General features: G+C 44.8%; 1 long non-coding RNA gene across 3 annotated transcripts; it reads left to right on the top strand.

Moving 5' to 3' along the window:
- Window positions 1–3,390: 3,390 nt before the first annotated feature.
- LOC121141305 lies at window positions 3,391–19,509 on the top strand. Of its 3 annotated transcripts, none has more exons than XR_005878181.1 (3): window positions 3,391–3,578; window positions 15,592–15,961; window positions 19,333–19,509. It is a non-coding gene; the product is annotated as an uncharacterized LOC121141305 (long non-coding RNA). The 3 variants fall into 3 exon arrangements; XR_005878182.1 differs by having other exon boundaries at window positions 3,391–3,754; XR_005878183.1 differs by lacking the exon at window positions 3,391–3,578 and adding an exon at window positions 10,724–10,820.
- The last annotated feature ends 563 nt before the right edge of the window (window positions 19,510–20,072 follow it).

Here is a 20,072-nt window from a genome sequence, read left to right as displayed (position 1 = left end):
ACCACCTGGCTTCCTACACGGTGTTGCTGACTGTTGGAAGGAGGTGTGGAATGGTAAGGTGTGCAGCTGTGGGCACAGGGACATGGAGGCCTTGCTTCGGGGCAGACTGGGAACTTCCCAGCATGCCAGTGCAGAGTCAGTGGGTCTGCACTCTGGGTTTCAGCCAGGCATCATTCCTGTATTACAGGCACTATACCTCGCCTTTCCCATTTTCCAGACAGGGTTTCTCTGTGGCTTTGGAGCCTGTCCTGGAACTCACTCTGTAGACCAGGCTGGCCTCGAACTCACAGAGATCCACCTGCCTCTGCCTCCCGGGTGCTGGGATTAATGGCGTGCGCCAACTTTTTTTTTTTAATAAACAAGGGCTTGTGTTAAATTTCCTTGACTCTCAGAGGACTGTTTGTGTGTATGTGTGGTGTATGCTTGTTTGTGTGGGTTCTGTGGTTGCTGGGAAGAACTCAAGGTCCTTTGGAAGAGCGGCCAGTGTTCACTGAACCATCTCTCCAGCTCCCCCTTTTAAAACGATTTATTTATTTATATTTACGGTATCCTGCCTGCATGTTGCCTGCACACCAGAAAAGGGCACAAGATCTTATTATAGATAGTTGTGAGCCTCCATGTGGCTGGGAATTAAGTCAGGTCCTCTGGAAGAGCATCCAGTGCTCTTAACCTTCAAGCTATTTCTCTAGCTCCCTAAGTAGTTCTTCTAACGTAAACTAACACATTTTTTTGTTTGTTTTTGAGGCAGGGTTTCCTCTGTGTAGTTTTGGAGTCTGTCCTGGAACTGGCTTTGTAGACCAGGTTGGCCTCCAACTCACAGAGATTCACCTGCCTCTGTCTTCTGAGAGCTGGGATTAAAGCTGTGTGCCACCATGACCTGGCATTAACCCATATTTTTAAATCTACATTCAGTCGAGTGGCTCGATACCTTATCTTTCCATACTGCCCATCCTGCTTCCTCTGTGCTGGCTGGACCCCACCTTTCTTCTTCCTAGAGGCCTTTCTGTCCCCGGAAGTCCCACCTAACCTCCTTCCTGCCTAGTTATTGACCATTAGCTCTTTATTAAACCAATCAGAAGGTGTCTTGGTATAGACACAGTGCAAACAAGTTTTCCACAATAGGTAGATGCATAAGAGAGACAGGAACATCTGAACTGCCAGGGCTGTGGGAACTAAACATTTTTTTTTTGTTTTGTTTTGTTTTATGAGACAGGGTTTCTCTGTATTGTTTTGGAGGCTGTCGGTCCAGCCCGACCTTGAACTCACAGAGATCCGCCTGCCTCTGCCTCCCGAGTGCTGGGATTAAAGGCCTGTGCCACCACCGCCCGCTGGGAACTAAACATTTATAAGTTGGAGGTAAAATTGAACCTCTTTATCAGTACAAACCTCTAGGCAACATTTAATTGTTCTGACGAACCATTAAAAGTGCAGATGGCTGAGCAGGATTTGAGTTTTGACTTGAGACAGACAATGGGTATTTTTGTATCTCATGAAGGCTGTCACAGACACCTGGGACACTTTCTCCATGACTTCTAAATGCTTAGAATCACTAGTCTTGCCTCTGTGTAAGATATTTAATGTGTTTATCACATTTTTATGTTTTTCTGTGCTCAAACCTAGGCACAGATTATTTTTTAATTAAAATAACTTCGGAGCAACTCAAGGTTTTTTTTGTAATTGTGGATAATTCATTTCACAGTTTGAACATTAAGATATTCTGAGGTGGTCAGAGGGTAAAGCACTCATCAGGAAATAAACAGACATTCAAATTGTTGGGTGGGGTCGTGTAATGATGGGGGATCGACCACCAAAATCTATGAAACTTTATTCCAGCCTTAAGCAAACTTTATTCCAGAAACAAAACAAAACCCACCGTGGGGCACAAAAAGCTTATCAGCTAATCTAGACCACGGGCTGAGTTCTGGCTTCGGAAACTATGGCAACAGGGTGTGTTCTGACCCCCTTTTTTATACCAAGAAGTAAACATTAAACATAGACAAAGGAATTTTTACAATTTCGAGGAAAAGCTTAGAGACATTTTGTATTTTAAGATTTACAAATTTAGTCCGGGTGTTGACGGTGCTCACTCGGGAGCACTCCGGAGGCAGAGGCAGACGGTTCTCTGTGAGTTCGAGGCCAGCCTGGTCTAAAGAGCGATTGCCAGGATAGGCACCAAAGCTAAACAGAGAAACCCCGTCTCGAAAAACAAACAAGCAAAAAAAAAGATTTACAAATTTCGATAACAAGGTTTCTGCTAAAATGGTGTTTACTTTGGCTTGCAGAATTACTTCCCAACTAATAGTATTTGTAAAGGACTTTACAACTTTTCTGGCATAACCGGTTTCCCATAGCAGGGAAGGATACAAAACAATGTAAAGCCAAAAGTCAGTAGGGACAATTTACTAAAAGTTAACCTTGGTTCGCGACAGTTTTCGACTGTAAGAGGCAGTGGGCTATCGTTAAAAGTTAACCCCTGCCTGTTGACAGAGGTGCTAGGTGTAAGGCAAAAAGACATTGTCGATGGTGGCGCACGCCTTTAATCCCAGCACTCGGGAGGCAGAGGCAGGTGGATCTCTGTGAGTTCGAGGCCAGGCTGGTCTACAGCGCGAGTTTCAGGACAGCTTCCAGGTCGATACAAAGAAATCCTCTCTCGAAAAACCAAAAAATAGTTAGTCCCTTGCTGCTGATAAAGACAAAGCTGATGAATGCCAGCTCCCACTTCTTTTAGGCTTACAAATTTATACTTTTATTTCTATTCCAGGACCCTTCACAAGAAGGGTTCCACATGTAGAAAAAGGCTTAAAACAAGCAAGCAAACATTGCAAAAATCAAACACCTCCATAAACTGACGCTAGAGCTCAATGCTGCCATCTAGTGTCCGCTCTGGTTCCCACTTTAGCTGTCTGTCAATTAAGCACTACCCGCGCCCCTCTCCCCCACCAGGTGCGTGTGTAATCAAAGACAACGTGGAAGAGTCCGATCTATTCCTTTCAGCATGTGGAACGTACCTGGGGATCGATAGGCCGTCAGGCTTGACAGCAAGCACCACTACCCACTGAGCCCTGTAGTCAGACCTCATTTAATTTTTAGTTTAGTACTTCCTCATATGATTAGGACATTGTATTGATTTTTATTTCAAAATATGGTATATAGATAAATCGTCCTTGGGTTTCCCCTCAGGGCAGTGAAGGTATCTGAAATCTGTGTAATAAGGCGATTCACTCTGATTGGCTGTGACACACATTCTGCACAGGTGATAGATACCAGGACTCTACGCCCGGAAGAAGAGATAGTGAGGGGAAAGCCCCGAGACAAGATGATATCTGCCTTGGATTTTGGCAGCGATGTTGAGAGAAACAGCAAGCGTAGGATGGGATGTGGTCACGTGGTGGAGCAGAGGGAGGTAATGAGGAAGGAGGTCGCTCTGCAGGGCAGGTTTTCAAGACCACAGGAGCTTGGCTCAAGCCCAGCGCTGGCGTGAGGGCTGATCCACAGAAATTGGGGGCAGGGGAACACCGAGGCTTATTCTCCACCGCCATCTCCTCATTCCGACAGAGGTGCCGCCCGGTCCCTACCAGGTATGGCAGCAGGCTCCTGGGAGTGGAGACAAGATTGGGCCCTTATCAGAAGACTGTGCGGCCTGGAAGGAGCTTCCAAGCGTTTGTTGATTGCCCCATAGTGACAGCCAACACCTGCCCTGGGAGGCCCTGTTGTAAATCTTTGCCTGCAGCTGTTCACTCACCAGCCCTCCGAGGTAGGACTTTTTTTTTTTTTTTTTTTTTTGGTTTTTCGAGACAGGGTTTCTCTGTGGCTTTGGAGGCTGTCCTGGAACTCGCTTGGTAGTCCAGGCTGGTCTCGAACTCACAGAGATTCGCCTGCCTCTGCCTCCCGAGTGCTGGGATTAAAGGCGTGCGCCATCAACGCCCGGCCCGAGGTAGGACTTTTATTTTAAAAGGACAGGTTGAAATCAAGTCATCTGCCCAAAGCCAGGTACTTTGTAACAGGTTGGGATTTGAACCCAGCTCTACAGGCTTGGATCCCGGCAGTATAGCTCTAGGTGTCCTAGTCTATCTAAACCAGAACTTCAAAAGCTTTTTCTACTTGTGACCCCTTTTTGCCCAAGAGACTTCTAGGTAACTGGGGGTATGTAACTATAGTAATTACTTTTCTATTGCTGCCACAAATGCCATAACCAAAAGCAGCTTAAGGAAGGAAGGTTTATTTTGGGTTATGGGTCCAGGGGGTTAGAGTTCATATGTTGATGGGAGACATCGGCTGCCGGAGCAGGAAGCTGGCTGATCACATTTTAATCTGCAGGGAGGGAAAGTTGGGGGGTGAGGGGAGAAGGAGCAAGAGCCAATGTAGGACATGGACTAAGCTATAAACTCTCACAGCCAATTCCCCAGTGATGTACTTCCTCCAGGAAGGCTGGACCTCCTACAGGTTCCACAGCCTCCCCAGTGCCACCAACTGGGGAATAGCGTTCAAATACAGGAGCCTTTGGGGGACAGTTTTTACTCATACCATTGTAAGAGGTGTATATATAATAGAGATAAGGATGAAACACTTATGATATTAAACCCTGAAGAAATCTGTTTTATGCAGCCTGGTCTACAAGAGCTAGTTTCAGGACAGCCTCCAAAGCCACAGAGAAACGCTGTCTCGAAAAACCAAAAAAAAAAAAAAAAAAAAAAAAGAAATCTGTTTTATGGCCAGTGAGATGGCTCAGCATGAAAAGTGCTTGTCACCAAGTTTGATGACCTGAGTTTGATGCCCAGGACCTACGTGGTAGAAGGAAAGATTGGTTCCATCCAACTGTCTCCAACCTCAACATACGTGCTGTGCATCCTCCTCCATCGATGCCATTGATGACTGTAATGGCGTCTTTCCTTTCCTTTCCTTTTTTTGATGTGGGGTCTCACTTTGTCTCTCTGACTTGCCTGAAACCCACAGAGATCAGAAATCCATCTGCCTGTGCTTCCCCAGTGTGGGATTAAAGGTGTGTGACACTGCCCAGCAGAGTGTATGCAAAATTTTAAAAATGATACACAACCTTAGCCTTTTTGTTATATTTTTGTATATATACATATTTTTTTAAAGATTTATTCATTTAGTATGTAGAGTGTTCTGACTTGCCAGAAGAGAGCACCAGATCTCACTTCAGATGGTTGTAAGCCACCATGTAGTTGCTGGGAATTGACCTCTGGAAGAGGTCAGCGTTCTTAACCTCTGAGCCACCTCTCCAACCCTGTGTTTTTATATCTTTCGAGAGTTTCAAGCATGCATGTAATGTATTTTGATCAAGTCCACCTCCCATTCCTCCCTCCAATTCCTTCTCTGTCAACCCCGGCCCCCATACACACATAGATATTATGTAATGTGTGAACTGTTTTTTAAAACCATTGAGTCAGGGGGCTGGAGACATAGCTCAGTGGTTAAGGTTTGATTCCCAGCACCCACATGCCAGTCCACAGCCATCTAGTTCCATGGCATCTGATTTTTCTGATCTCTGTGGGCACCTGGCATTCAAGTGGTGCAAAGATACACATGTAGGTAAAACACCCCTATACACAAAAAATAAATTCACTTAGTGTTGCCAGTATATGCATGGGTGTAGGATCATCCACTGGAAAATGGGTAGCCTCTCAAGGGCTGTACACCCCCCTCCCCCCACAAAAACCCGACCGTCCTCCCAGCAGCCACCAATTGCCAATTGCTTTTAGCTAAGGGTGGAGCTTACTGACGTCTTCCTCTCTCCATGCTGGGATTTTGACTGACTTGATCTTGTGGAGAACCCACTGTGTGTTCATATGTGCAACTGCCTTGTTGGATTCAGAGAACACCATGTTGCTGTAGTCATCCATTGCCTCTGGCTTCTATAATCTTTTTGCCTCCTCTTCCATGATAATCCATGAGCCTTGGAGGAGGGGGTTTGATATACAGGTCCCATTCAGTGCTCAGCCTGCAAATTGACTAGTTTTGTGTCTCTGTGCTGATAACCATGTACTGCAAAAAGCAGCTTCTCTGACTGGGGTTGAGTGACACACCAGTCTCTAGGGGTAACAGTGAGTGTTTAGGAGTCATTTTGATACTACTTCCATTTAGCAGAATAGCAGTAGTAGGCTCTCTCTAACCACGGGTTCTTGACTAATGGTGCCAGGCATGAGTGCTGTCTTCTGGAGCAGGCCTTAAATTCAATCAGAAAGTGGTTACTCCCATAGCATTGGGGCCACTGTTGCACAGGTGACCATATCTTACCAGACTGGATTTGTTTTTTCAATTGCAGTCCACACAGCCCACAGCTGGGAAGACTGATGACAACGGTTCTTGGCATATCATGTGAGCTCTTAGGAAAGCGATGAAGTAGTTGCTGTTAATCTATTTACTTTTTAAAAAACTGCGATGTGGACAGTTATGTGATATCCCTGAGCTGTTCACCTAGTAGATCATGAAGGTTTAGATCCAGGCCCGCTTCACTCCACAGTCTCTGCTCTGAGCCCCATCAATCCAAGATCTGTACTTTTTTTTTTTTTCAAGACAGGGTTTCTCTGTGGCTTTGGAGGCTGTCCTGGAACTAGCTGGTCTCGAACTCACAGAGATCTGCTTGCCTCTGCCTCCTGAGTACTGGGATTAAAGGCGTGCGCCACCAATGCCTGGCCAATATTCATTATTTTTAAGCGTGTGTGTGTGCGCGCGCGTGCGTGCGTGCACATGTGCGTGTGTGTGTGCGCACGCGCGTGCGTGTGTGTGCATGTGTGTGTTGATTGTTTCTAGCCAGGCATCGAGTGCCTGGAATATTAGGATCCAGTCAGAACAGGATTGCTCAGTTGGTCAACCTCTGGCCCTATGAGGGCAGTCTTTCTTCTAGTTCTCTTGTTTTCTCCCCTCTGTAGGTGGGTCTGCCTTAGGGTGAGGCTGGTGCCCGAAAATCATCTGTTACCATAGCAAAGGTTGATTTTGGCATCGGAGAGGCTCATGGCCACAGCCTTGTGAAGCTGGAGGAAAGACCCTCTCTGGTGCCTGAGGTACTGTCTATCCTGCCTAAAAGCAATGTAAGGAGGGAAGAGTTTCTTTTAGCTTACAAGTCTCAGGTCACACTCCGTCACTGAGAGAAAAAGCCTTACGAGCTTGCCTGCACGCCAGTCTTAGAGAGCGTTTTCTCAACAGAGGTTCCCTCTTCCCAGGTGATTCTAGCTTGTGTCCAATTGACAGAAAACTAGTCAGCACAGGCACTCAAGATGATGCCTGCCAAAACCAAGACACATGTCCGGCATGTGTTCATACTCTATGACAGAGAACTCTCACTCTACAATGTCTGTGTTCTGCTCTTTATTTTCTTAAAATAACCTAAAAGACAAAAGTCTTTTATCATTTGTCATCGGGTTGCTGTATAACTGCCAGTTTAATTTTTAAAGAAAGTATTTATTTTCACGAGAATGGGTATGGTTGCCTGCATGTATGTCTGTGTACCTTGTGAGGAGAGGGCATTGGATCCCCTAGAACTGAAACAGTTGGTTGTGAGCCATCTTGTGGGTGCTAGGAATTGAACCCAGATCCTATGGAAGAACAAATGGTGCTCTTAACTGCTGAGCCATCACTCCAGTCCCAACACACACATATGCACACACTTGATTTCTCAAGACAGGGTTTCCCTATGTAGCACTGGCTGTCCTGGAACTCACTCTGTAGACCAGTCTGGCCTCGAACCCAGTGATCCACCTTTCTCTGGCCCAGTATTAAAGGTGTGCACTCGCACACCTGGTTCCAGTTCCTAATTTTAATGATTCCATTTATTTCTTTATTGTGTGTGTGTGTGTGTGTGTGTGTGTGTGTGTATACCATGGAGCAGGTCAGAGGATGGTCCGTTCTCTCATTTCACTGTTTGAGTCTCAGGCTGGAACTCTGCTTGTCAGGCTTGTGGCAAGGCTTTTACTGGCTGAGCCATCTCGCTAGTCCCAGACACAAGTTTTATATAATTATTTGGAAGGTGTTGTCCATCTTCTGTGATAGGCATATGTGTAGGCCTGTGCAACTAGAACCGGAAGTCATCTTAAACATAGCAACAGTGCTATGTTTAAGTAGCTTCACCTTCTTGAGTAGCTTTTGGAGGCATGGTCAACTTTTCTAGTCTTGTCCTGTAGGTGGCAGAGTTGGGACAAGAATCAAATACTTGTCCCAATTTCCTTATCCCTGGGGATCAGGAGAATCGGTAGCAGAAGTGGATGAGCTTTGTGGTGATTCACTGTAAGGTTTTAAGGCACTTAGCTGTTTTCCTTTTAGTATTGCCATGGGCGATTGGGTGAGGGATGGCATCTTCCTTTAATGTTTTGGCAGTGACATGAAATGACAGGAGTTATTAGGTACACTAAATCCAGACTACAGAAATGCTTTTATTTTGAAAGTTCTCTTCTAGTTGAAGAAATTGCATGTTCATATTCACTACCAAGAGAAAATTGCTTTTCTGCAGTTTGGATACATTTAGGATCAATCCATTTTTTTTTTCAAGGCAAAATCAATTATGGAGAAAGGATTTGAATCAACCTCAGCCTTGTTTTCTATTGATTGATTGATTGATTGATAGGTGTGTGTGTAATAGTTCACATATGGAGGTCAGGGGACAACCTTCAGTAGTTAGTGCTCACCTACCTCCATGTGGGCCCCAGGGATCAAACTCAGGTCAGTCCTGGTGGTGACCTTTATCCACTGAGGCAGCTCACAGGCCCGGCCTTGCATTCTGAATATGAATATATATAGTACTGTCTCTCTGTGTGTGTGTCTGTGTTTACAAGTGCTGATGCCCTCAGAGGCCAGAGGCACTGGGTCCCCTGGAGCTGGAGTTAACAAACTCAGATGTTCTGGAAGAGCTGTGAACCACCGAGCATTTCCCTCAACTCCAGCTGGACATCCTAAAGTGAACCAGTAGGTGGCGCTCACTTAATTCTTATTCATATACTAGTATTCAACTCCGCCTGTACACCTTTTCATTGATAAGAAGCACTCCCTCTACAGCCCTAGTCGAATGTACCACATGCTTTTGTATATAAAGGAAGAATCTGGGGGCTGGAGAGATGCTCAGTGGTTAAAAGCACTGGCTGCTCTTCCAGAGGTTCTGAGTTCAATTCTAGCAACCATATATTGGCTCACAACCATTTGTAATGAGCTCTGATGCCCTCTTTTGGCCTGCAGGCATACATACAGGCGGAATACTTTATACCTAATAAAGAAATAAATCCTTTAAAGGATGAACCTGGGTCCTTGCTTGTTAATGTAGACTTCTGGGTCCCACTGCTCTTGTGATCCACTAGGTCTTGTGACAGGCTGGTTCTGGAAATGTACCCCCATTCAAGCAAGCCCTTCCAGGTGACCACGTGGTGTAGTACCCCAGTCTGAGAATATTCTGGTGAGGAACACAGCTGGGGTACCATGTCTCAAGATGAATTAATAGCCACTGCTTACTGGGACCTGGTTATTTGCCGAGCTCGGTGCTAGTGTTTTATTAAGATGCAGTCCTTCCCCGGGCGTTGGTGGCGCACACCTTTAATCCCAGCACTCGGGAGGCAGAGGCAGGCGGATCTCTGTGAGTTCGAGGCCAGCCTGGTCTACAGAGCGAGTTCCAGGACAGCCTCCAAAGCCACAGAGAAACCCTGTCTCGAAAAACAAAAAACAAACAAACAAAAAAGATGCAGTCCCTCACACCATGAGGCAAATGTATTGTTTACCACTTTACACGAGCAGAGAGTGAAGCACACAGGACTCAAGTAATTGTCTCAGAGTCACACAGCATGTAAATACCGGCACTTCGATTTATATCAGGCTTCTGTCGTGGCTGCGTCTGCATTTTTAACAAGTGCACAGGTGTGTTTTAGGGTCTCTCCAGCTAATCTGTTTCATGTGTGAAAAGACCTTAGGACTCTGTGGGCTAAGCTAAGCTTCAGGCACAGCAGCATGGAGTCACAGAAGTAACACCAGAGAAGGGAAAGGCTGTCCTTACTCCGTTCTCGGGTATTTGTATTCCATTCAAGTAGGCGGCCTCCCCCCCATCCCTTTCATTCATTAGAAAACAAGGTTCCGAGTCCAGAGAGTTCTCTGAGGACAGTCTTCTGAATGACTTGAAGAGCCAGGCATGGAGCTGCATGCCTGTAATGCCAGCTCAGGGGAGTCTGAGGTCGGCTCCGGCCGCTAAGGGATCTTCTGACTCCAAAAGGAAATGGAAAAGATTTGTTTCCGAATGGAAGTTCTTAGCCTATTCCCACACTAAGCGAGACAGACCCGCCAGTACTGGGGACCTCCTCCTTTAACAAATGCCCTGATGACTGCTCTCCATGTTGGAGAACAGGAAGAGCAGGGGCGCTCTGTGTTCTCTGACACGGAAGCTCCATGGTTCTCAGCGTGGGAGGTCTGACCCCTTAGGTGAACGCCTTAACTAAACGTTGTGTGATGAAAGCACAGCGTCAAACAGGCCCCGGGAGCTATCTGGACGGGATAAGGAACAGGAGGAAGCTTGGGTCTGCGTGTGTGCGTGTGCTGAAGATCCGGCACTTGCTAAGAAGGTAGTCCAGGCTGACCTCAGACTTGATGAGTGACCTCCTCCCCCTACCTCTCGAGGATGCGTTACAGATGTGCACCAACGTCCTGGCTCGGGAACTTTTAATGTAGAAGACTGTTGAAGACCCCACTTTCAGCTTAGCTTTACATGTTCAGAGTGTAGTATCCTTGAATGCAATCTTCAAATACGTTGAATTTCTTTCTTTCACTTTCAGAGTCATGATAGACTTAAACTTGCTGTCGAGTGGATCCCATTGAGGGGGCACATTAGAAAGGTCAGTAATGATTGGCTGGCAAACATGCCCAAATAGCCCCCTCCAGGTAAAGGAACAGAGTAGTCACGGCAACCCAAAGCCCCCTTTATGCTCTCAGTCAACCCCCCTTTGTGTACTCCCTAAGTGTAGCAATCGGTTTTTCTTTTGAGACAGGGTCTCAGTATGTAATGGTGTCACTTGCTGTGTAGACAATGCTGGCCTGGAACTCACTGAGTATTCTCTGCCTCTACCTGCAGACTGGTGGGATTAAATAAACGTGCAACCTTGCCTAGTTATAATCTTGATAGCTAACAAAAGGTGATTTTTTAAAAGTTAGTCAGCTTTTGTTCAGCTTCACATAATTCTCTGGGCACACATTATATGCCTACTACTGAGGACACAGAATAAATACAGTTACTGCCCAATGGAGTCTACTTTTGACAGGAAAAGAGGCTAAAATCAATCATAGAAAGTGATGATTGTGCTATTTGTGACAAACTTGGAAGGACAGAAGACTGGGCCGTCATTTCTTTAAAGAGGTACAATGATGGCTGGAGAGAAGGCTCAGTAGTTAAGAGCACACACTGCTCTTGCAAAGGACCCTTATTTAGTTCCTAAGTGTCCACATCTGGAAGCTCACAACCACCTGCAACTCCAGCACCAAGGGGATCCGCCGCCCTCTGCTGGCCTCTACAGGCACTGCCCACAATTAAAAAATAAAACCAATCTTTAACAAGAGATGCAATGAGAGTAAAAGGGTAAAGATATTGACCCACAAATATATAGAACCATAAGAGTTGTAGAAACTCAAGGGGATTCATTTTCATAGTATGAACATCAGGACCACACCACTCCTTCAAGGCCTGAGAGAAATGTAGGTTGGCATACACATGACCTTCGGAGTTGACTGGGTTTCAATAATCTATACAGGGCTCTAAGTCCAAGGAGAAAGATGTGTAACCTATTCTGAAGACAATGTAAAATAAAAATGGATCTGTTTCTCTGTAAATGCTGAAGTGTAATTAGATGTTTTCCCTGCATTTCATCTTAATTAACAGAGAGGTTGCACTACCAATTTTAGCTAATTAGAAGAGGCCCTTTTACACATGTTTTTGTTTTGTTTTGTTTTTTTGACACAGGTTTCTCTGTGTAGTTTTGGAGCCTGTCCTGGAACTTGCTCTGTAGACCAGGCCGGCTTCAAACTCACAGAGATCCACCTGCCTCTGTCTCCCAAGTGCTGGGATTAAAGGTATGCACCACCATCACCCAGCTCTACACATGTGTTTTTAAAAAGGAAATGTTTCTGGGGTTAGGTGAGCATCCAGACAGATTCCAAAGCAGGAGGAGGTAACACTAAGAGGACATCAAAATTTTTAGGGGCAAGTCTCTGAACTTGGTAAAGTATATAGTTTATATGTATGTATATATATATATTTTTTGTTTTTTTTGTTTTTTGTTTTTGTTTTTCGAGACAGGGTTTCTCTGTGGCTTTGGAGGCTGTCCCGGAACTCACTCTGTAGACCAGGCTGGCCTCGAACTCACAGAGATCCGCCTGCCTCTGCCTCCCGAGTGCTGGGATTAAAGGCGTGCGCCACCAACGCCCGGCTTTTCTATGTATGTATATTTTTAAGATTTATTTATTATATATACAGTGTTCTGCCTTCATGTGTGCTGCATGCCAGAATAGGGCACCAGATCTCACTAAAGATGGTTGTGAGTCACCATGTGGGTACTGGGAATAGAACTCAGGATCCTCTGAAAGAGCAGCCAGTGCTCTTAACCACTGAGCCATCTCTCCAGCCTCATGGTTTATATTTTTATGAGCATCTTTTCTTTCCTTCTATTTTTTTCCTGAGGCAAGGTCTCATGTATTCCAGACTGGCCTTGAACTCACTATGTAGCCAAGGATGCACTTGAACTCCTGGTCCTCCTGCTTCTACCTACTGTGCGGGCATTCTAGCCGGTGTGACCACACTTGCTGTATATGGTGCTGGGGAGTAAGCCCAGGGCTTCTTCTTGCATGCTGGGCAAGCACTCTATCAATTAAGCTTCATCCCAGCCCTAGGCTATATTCTTAAGCTGGCCTACTGTGAATTTTTAAATGTATAATTTAGAATATGTCTGTTATGATATTGTAGGTACATTGGATAAAGGAGGAAATATTGGTGGGTGAATTATACTTGTGCACTAAAATAAAACATTTTAAATATTTCTCCATTAGAGACTTGAATGAATCATCATTTTTCACTTATGGCCTAAGAATGATCATAAAAATTTCACTTTGGAAAGTAGGGGATGGCAATATTACTGTCAAAGAAAGTAGAATTTAAGGAAAGAGTGTCACATGAACCCTAAAGTGTTGTTTAATGTATATGAGGAGGAACATATTCTGGAGTTAATTTGAAAAAATGTCTAACCCCCTTGAGGATCAGCTCGGTGAATCCTGAGAGTCCATGGTGGGCTCCGGGGTGAGAAGTCCTGATGTTGATGGTGCTGATGTTGATGGTGCTGATGTTGATGGTGCTGATGCAAGCCTTGCTTGCCAAGAGCCTCCCTCACCTCTCTCCTATATCCATGCTCTTCAGAGTATGATGCAGCTCTTGTTAAGAGGGTGAAGTCTCTGAAACTAGGTTGATTTTTGTGGCTTTTCCTCTTTAAAAAAAACATTTTTAATGATTTATTTTTATTTCCTGTGCATTGGTGTTTCCCTGCATGTATGTCTGTGTGAGGGTTTAGATTTCCTGGAACTGGAGTTACAAACAGTTGTGAGCTGCCATGTGGGGCCCTGGGAATTGAACCCAGGTCCTCTGGAAGAACAGCCAGTGCTCTTAACCGCTGAGCAGTCTGTTCAACCCCTTTTGTGACTTCTTTAGCAAACCAAATGTGTTACAGATGATTGTTGCCAGTTCCCAGATAAGGTACGACAGAAAATAGGCATTGTTCATTAAAGAATGAATAGTCACTTTTATTATGTTTACTTATTTCCTTATTTTGTGTCTAAGTATATGGGCACACGCTTGCTATGGTCTCTCTCTTGCTATGGTCTCTGTTTCTGTCTCTCTGTCTCTGTCTCTGTCTCTGTCTCTCTCTGTCTCTGTCTCTGTCTCTCTCTCTCTCTGTGTGTGTGTGTGTGTGTGTGTGTGTGTGTGTGTATGTGTGTGTGTGTGTGTGAGGGACAGAGGACACCTTTCTGGAGTTGGTGCTTTCCTTCCACTGTATGAGTTTGAAGGACTGAACTCTGGTTGTCAGGCTTGGCAGCAAGTGCCTTTATGCACTGAGCCATCTTTCCAGTTCAACAGTCACTCTTTTGACCAAAATAAAGAGATGTTTGGCATTTTGTGAGTGCCACAATAACCTTACTATTGCCTTCTTAGGCAAAATTATGACATGACTAACTTCATCTTATTTATTAGTTTGCTATTTATTTGTTATTTTTCTGAGACAAGGTTCATCAAAGTCCAGGTTGGCCTCAAACTCTCCATGCAGCTGAAGAGGGCCTCGAACTCCTGGTCTTCCTGCTTTCCCTTCCCAGGCCGGGGGATGACAGGTTGCCATCTGCACACCGGCATACTTGATCTCCTTTAGTCTCATGGTAACGTTGTTTGAGGTTGGTGCTCTGAGGTAGTTTCTGCCCCAAGTGTAATCACACTTTCTGACTTCCTGGGTGTGTCCCACCAGGGTCAGGCAAGGCCCAATGTCCACTATTATTGAGTATTTTCTGAGAGTTCAAAGTGGCTAAATAATCAAAGAGATTTTATTGAAAATGAAGAGATTATTACTGCATATTACTTAGAAACCCAAGAAAGTCGGTGAGGACTATTAGAAGGGTTTGAAGAGAGGACTCAGTTGGTAAATACTTTCTGTGCAAATGGAGGACCTTCTGTTCTCAAGTCAAAAGCTAGGCTCTGGGCCGGGCGTTGGTGGTGCACGCCTTTAATCCCAGCACTCGGGAGGCAGAGGCAGGCGGATCTCTGTGAGTTCGAGGCCAGCCTGCCTATTCGGTGAAGTTCCACACCAAAGAGAGACTCTGCTGGAAATACAAGTGGAGAGTGCATGAAGAATAGCACTCAAGGCTGTCTTCCGACTCCCATATACACGTGCACACATGTGTGCACTTCACCCGTACACTGCCCTCCCAGTTTCTCATAAGGAGGCTCGGTAAGACGATTGGTGTGAAAATCAGGTTGTAAGCCCCAGAGCGTATCCTTTGAAATCAACATGCATCAGAAAATACAAGACAGCAATTTAAAAAACTAGTACAAGCCGGGCGTTGGTGGTGCACGCCTTTAATCCCAGCACTCGGGAGGCAGAGGCAGGCGGATCTCTGTGAGTTCGAGGCCAGCCTGGTCTACAGAGTGAGTTCCAGGACGGCCTCCAAAGCCACAGAGAAACCCTGTCTCGAAAAAAAAAAAAAAAAAAAAAAAAAGCTCGTACAAAACAAATGTTTAGGGATAAATGAAGCAGTTGGGCATACATAAATAAAATTGTAAAGCATCACCGAAGGACCTGAAGGAAAATGTGAATAAATGATAAGGCCATTTGAATTCTAATAAAAACCACCAGGTTTTTATAGTAGATGATATCAATCTAAGGCCACCTGTGCAGCTTAATAAAGGGTGAGGAGACTTTGGAAGACCTAAGAGTGACTGACACAGCTAGAGAAAAGATTTGTTATTAAAACAGTATGCTTCTTGCGTAGCCATCAAAGTAGTCATCAGTCAGGCTTAAGGATACGTATTTGTTACTGGACAAAGTTGTCATTTAAATGGATTTATGTTTCTTCTTATTATAGGAAGCCGCAAAAAGGCATCACTCCCCCACAACAATGAGAAAATCAGCAGGCAAATGCCAAAAATTCTGACGCCTGTTGAATCCTTTGGATATATGGTTAGTGATGACCCGTGTAACCTAATCCAAGAGAGAAGAGTTTGGTGTAAGGGGCCTGCGCAGCCTAACGGTCAGAGAGGATCGAGTGTGAGAAGAAATCAGCTAAGCTGTAAAACATGGTTGAAATCCATGTAGATCAGGAATAGCTGAGGGCGCAGCGGAGTTGACATTCGGCTGCAAAGTCTGTTCCAGAGCTTTCCGGAGTTCCCACAGAATGTTCACAAGGAATATCGGAGGCAGCGAGAAACTGTTCTCTCCAGCTGCTATCGAGACAGGTAGGTGCCTGTCAATGACTACGGAACGCAATATGCCTTCTCATTACCTTAAGTTTTTACAGACAAGCTGAGGTTTCACACGTGGAGAGAAAACGCAGGGGGAACAGGCAATTAAAGGGCATTAAGTGACGATGGTAAGGACACGATCACACGATGTAGCTGAATTAGATGCAGCTGTGGTCTAGGTGCGTGCACAGCTTGCCACCGGAGCAAAACTGTTTTTGACTCAGGCCTGCTCGTTACAGATGTTAAGGTCCAAAGAAGGTCTGGCACAGGGCACGGGACAGATGGGGAACACAGTGGGATGCATTGGGAAAGTAGCTGAAGCAAAGGGAGCCACTTTATAACGCCGCCCTCCCCCGTGTTTAAAATGGGAGGGAAGGAGAGAGCATTCTTTTGGGAGTTCATGCTTAAGGCTCAGTTGGGTAGGCACTTCTCTGTAGGGAGACCCAGAGAAGCTGAGTGTTAGATGTAGTCTCCCTTCCTCATTTGCTTGCCCTTAAGCCAACGTGCTAATTGCCTCTGTTAGTGGGCAGGTAGGCCGTGGCTAAGTGAAATGTGAAATGTATGGACATCTTCTATGCCGTTGAATCTTAAGCTTAGCTTTTGTGCCCTTCTCTGCCTTGGTCTGTGCTATCCTACTGCATACTTAAATAACTCCAATGGCCTTCCACAGGCTTTGGGATAAAGTCTGTACACCTCTTCTTGTCCTATAAATCCATGCCAAACTTGATTTAGTTCACACCTGACACACTGCTTTGTTAACTAGAAATCTGGGGCTGGAGAGATTGCTCAGTGGTTTAAAGTACTGGCTACTTTTCCCGAGGACCTGGGCTTGACACCCAGAACCCCCACATGGCACCTCGCAATCCAGGGGATCCAATACCCTTTTCAATACTCCCTTGGCACTATGCGTGTGGTGCATAGATGTGCATGCACTCATACACATGACCTAATAAACTGAAAAAGAACTCTGAGGGTCAGAAAAATGAAATAATTGGTCTAGGATCACAATAGCTCAACAGGTAGCAGAGTTAGAAATCAAATTCAGATTTGACTTTACAGTTGAAATCAATTTTTAAAATTGTGATAAAGTACAGATAACATAAAATTTACCATCCTAGTCATTTAAAGTGTATAATTATGTGGAATTAAGTACAGCTGGAATGCTTGCCAAATGCCAACACCAATCATTTTTGGAAGCATTTACCCATTAAATGATTACCCTCCCCACTTTCCCTCCCTGAAAGACCAGTGACCTTCAGTCTCTATGAATTTGAATATTCCAGGTATCTCAAGCTAGTGGAATTTGACTAAAGTGTGTTTATTTGTTTATTTATTATTTATAGATAGAATCTCACTGTGTATTCCTGGTGGACCTGGAGTTCACTGTGTGGCCCAGACTGGCCTTGTACTCACAGAGATCTGCCTGCCTTTGCCTCCTTAGTGTTGGTATTGAAATAGTGTGCTACCATGACCAACTTACTCTTTTTTTGTGACTGGCTTCAGGTTCATCTATATTGTAGCATGTGCCAGAATGTCTCTTTAAAGGCTGGCTTGCACTCCATTGTTGTTTTTTGTTTTCCACTATGTACTTTTTTTTTTGCCCCTTTATTGCTGATGGACACTTGGGGGATGACCACCCTTTGGCTGTTGTGAATGATGCTGCTGTGAACATTGGTTAGCAAATCTCTGAAGAGCTGCCTTCACTTTTGAGTATTTGCTTGGAAATAGTTTTCCATGCTAGTTGCTCTATGTGCATTCCCACCAGCAATGCACAGTGTCCACCTTCTCCACGTGTTTCATAGCACTTGTTGTATGTGTGTTTCTGTCCTAGCCATCATGATGGGGCAGGGCAATTCCTCATTCTGGTGTTGTGGAATATTATTATTTTTCTTAAAGACTAATTAATTAATTAAGTACAGTGCATGTATGTCTGCAGGCCAGAAGAGGGTACCAGATCTTACTATAGATGGTTTGAGCCACCATATGGTTGCTGGGAATTGAACTCAGGACCTCCTAACTGCTGAGCCATCTCTCCAGTCTGTGGAATATTATTTTAACTTGGCAAAGATGTGTTACATTTGTTTATGCTACAGAATATTGCTTTAACTGTGTAAATGTGTGTCACTTTTGTTTATGCTACATTTGTTTAATTATGAAAAGATGTGTTGCTTCTTTTTCACCTGCCTGCTTTAGGCACCTGATTGATCTAATAAAAAGCTGAATGGCCAATAGCTAGGCAGGTGAAGAATAAATAGGAGAAATCTAGGCTCAAGAGAAAAGAGAAGAGGAAGGAGAGATTGAGGGACATTCCCGGGGCCAAAAGCCAGGCAGCCATCAGCCAACCAGCTACAGAAATAGCAAGAAAGTAAGAAAAGGTAAAAAGCACCAAGGCAAAAGGTAGGTAAAGAGAAACAGGTTAATTTAAGTTAGAAGAGTTAGCCAGAAACTTGCCTAAGCAAGGCTAAGCATTCAAAACAAATAATAAGTCTCCATGTCATGATTTGGGAGCTGGTTGGTGGCCCAAAAGAAAAACCTGCTGTGTTCTGGTTCTGATTTATATTTTTTGAATGATGAGTGAAGTTGTGCATCTTTGCATATAAAAATCACAAATTCTCAATCTTGGCTTGCTTAAATATTTAATGACTTTATTTTTACCAAAGAAATAAATATTTCTAGTGTCAAGTGTCATTCTTCATTGTACTTAGACTTTTTCTTAGAATGGAAAAATAGAAGTATATCTCATATACACCATTATCAAAAAGTGGTCACCTAAAGAAAAGCTTTCAGAATAAACAGTGCTAGCCTAGATGTCTTATGTATCTTCAGCATTATAGTATAGAGCCGCACCCCTAGGTCTTGGGAATAACATCAAATACACAGGTGCTGGGGATAGTGTAGCATTGTTTTTCTTGTTGCTTTGATCAAATACCTAACATAGATAGACCCAGCTTAAGGGAGGAGGGCTTATTTTGGCTCACCGTTTGAGAGGACACAGTCAGCATGGTGAGGAAGGTATGGCGACAGGGGTGTGCAGCTGGGACTCTTTACCTCCTCACGTGGTGGTGGAAAGGGAAACAGGAAGTGGGGCTGCGCTGTAAGATCTCATGGTCGTCTTCAGTGACCCACATCCTTAAGTTGGGCTCCACTTCTGAACGGTTCTGTGACTTCCAAAACAAGGCCAACAGCTGGAAACCAGGTGTGTACACATGCGAGCCGAGGGGGACATTACAAAGGAAAAGCACAGCGACTACACAGACGCATGGCGTGTCCTTCGCATCGCCTGCATCCGTGGTGCCCTTGATTGCCGAGGGTCCTGCTCAAGTTCAGGCACAGCATCCAGAGTCCCCATATCTCGTTTCTTTCAGCCTGGAACAACAGCTCCTCAGCTTTGCACCGACATTCATGAGCTAGACACGGATGGAGATTGTAGTGTTGGAGTACCCTGAATTGAGGAGGGGTTCCCAAGCTGGATTCGTCACCCCAAGAATCAAGAGTCCACACGCCAATTGATGCAACACGCAAGAGGCTTTAATTAGGCATCTGCAGATGGGCCTCTAGGTCAGCTTTTAGACTGATTGGCCCCGAGGTTCAGTTACAATCAGCTTTTAAAGACAAAAACCACAAGCTTTTGGGAGGGGTCCCTATCTCGTGACGGGGGAAGGGGGTACGAAACTCCCGACCCAGGGAAGTAGATGTCTTCCTGACCTACAATGTTGTAAATTCCTCAAACCTTGGCATGAGTTAATTATCTCTCCCTAAGTAAATAGTGTTATCTCCTTGTTTCCCACTAGTCTTGTTTGCCCATCTCTGACACCCTGGTCAGTTCTTCACAGATGGCAGCCCATAATTGGCCTTTTGTGGATTTACAGCCCTTCTGCAATTAAGGTTGCTAAACCATACATTCCATTCTGTGGCGATTTACAGCCCTTCTGCAATTAAGGTCTCTAAACCATACATTCCATTCTGTGGTATGGCCGGTTCCTGGGATGGGGTCCTTTGTTCACTTCCCAAGTTCTCTAGTGGAGTGCCCTCCCTGTTTAAGCTTATATTTTATTTCTATAAATTCGGGGTATTTCAGTAGGGCAGGCATTTTGCAGACTCTTCC

The sequence above is a fragment of the Mesocricetus auratus genome, unplaced genomic scaffold, assembly GCF_017639785.1.
Source record: "Mesocricetus auratus isolate SY011 unplaced genomic scaffold, BCM_Maur_2.0 Super-Scaffold_100007, whole genome shotgun sequence".
NCBI classification, from domain to species: domain Eukaryota; kingdom Metazoa; phylum Chordata; class Mammalia; order Rodentia; family Cricetidae; genus Mesocricetus; species Mesocricetus auratus.
The sequence above is the reverse complement of the archived record's forward strand: the minus strand, read 5'-3'. Positions and strand labels throughout refer to the sequence as shown.